Raw genomic sequence first — 1,521 nt, forward strand, 5'->3', positions numbered from 1 at the left:
TTATCTCAATATAATTAAAATATCTGGGACCAGGTATTCAAGTAGCTGTTTACTTAGAGAGTGACAAATTTTCCTATGTGCACACGATTATGAGATTATGGTAAATGGTTCCACAGTGTAGCAGTTAGCACGTCTGCTTTACATGCAGAAGGTCCTGGATTCGTGCCCCAGTGGAGCCACAGTCCATGGTCTACGGCCACGCCACCCTGAACAAGCCCGATGTCTGATCTCAGAAGCTAAGCAGGGTTGGGCCTGGTTAGTACTTGGATGGGAGACCACCTAGGAAGACCAGGTGCTGTAAGCATTAAAAAAAAAAAAAAAAAGATTGTGGTAAATGTTTTCAAAGATGACGGACTTTTAAAAGTTGATCAACTAATCTCACTATTGAGTATTTTAAAAAATAGGAGCCTTCTTAATCTGCATTGGATCTCTTCTTTAATTCATCCATCCAAGATCTTATGTTCAGAGGAAAAAGTCCCTTTAAACGACAAAAGCAGAGCCATCAGCAGATTAAACAAGAGCGTTACCAAACAGTCTTTTTTTCTCTTGGTGTAATTTTTCTATTCTTGACGAATTCAGCTCATCCGATATATTTCCCGGAACTGATGTTTGACACATCGGTATATTCATAACCCCTGGATGAATCCCTGACAGCACTTGGCTCATTGTTTAACGCAGCCAGATCAGTCCAACAATTTCTTCGTCCTACTAGCTTAATACTTTCTGTGTCTGTTTTGTATTTTCCAAGACCTCTTGCAAATTAAGTATTAGTGGAACAAGGTGACACATCAAATTAGTGACAGAGACCGGATATAGATGGGGTTGAATCCTGGTCCTAGGCTGTAGCCAGTGAACCACACTGAGAAAGTGATCTTTCTAAAGTGATTTTGTAGCTGGCACTTGCAGAGTCATCTGCTGGAGATGGTTTGGTGTGACCTTGTCAGGACACTGGGCATAAATCTGATGGTTTTTGAAGTTTCCCTCTCTGCTTTGCTACCTTTATTCTTTCCTTCCTTCAGTAAATATTTATTAAGGGCTTTCTCTGTGCTAAGTGCTTTGGCAAGAACTCAGGGGCAAGTCAGACACAGATCCTGCCCCGAAGGCGTTTAGAATCCGGCGGGGAGATAAAGCAGGAATAACTGTAACACACATGGTAGATGCTGTCAGAGTTGTCTGAAGTGATAGGGTAGCTCACAGGAAGAGATGGTTTCAGTATCAGAAATTAAGAAAAATGTAAATTTCTTAGGGAACCTGGTGAAGACTATAGACCTTTCTCCAGAAAAATACACCTCCCATTAAACATATAATTTTAAAGAGTTGTGGAACCACTAGAGATATGTGAGTATATGTATGTGATATGTGGCAGGTGTGTGTATATATCTGCAGTGTCTGTGTATGTGTGGTATGGGTGGTGTGATGTATATACGTGGAGGGATATGGTGTGTGTGTGTGGCCTTGTCTGTGGTGTGTGGGTGGGGGTGTGTATGTGTGTGGTGTGTATGTGTGTGGTGTGTATACGTG

At 41.6% G+C, this 1,521-nt stretch overlaps 1 pseudogene; it reads left to right on the forward strand.

Annotated features, from left to right (window-relative positions):
- Positions 1-188: 188 nt before the first annotated feature.
- LOC111744121 lies at positions 189-304 on the forward strand (annotated as a pseudogene).
- The last annotated feature ends 1,217 nt before the right edge of the window (positions 305-1,521 follow it).

Source organism: Pteropus vampyrus, unplaced genomic scaffold (assembly GCF_000151845.1).
Source record: "Pteropus vampyrus isolate Shadow unplaced genomic scaffold, Pvam_2.0 Scaffold127, whole genome shotgun sequence".
Classification (NCBI taxonomy): domain Eukaryota; kingdom Metazoa; phylum Chordata; class Mammalia; order Chiroptera; family Pteropodidae; genus Pteropus; species Pteropus vampyrus.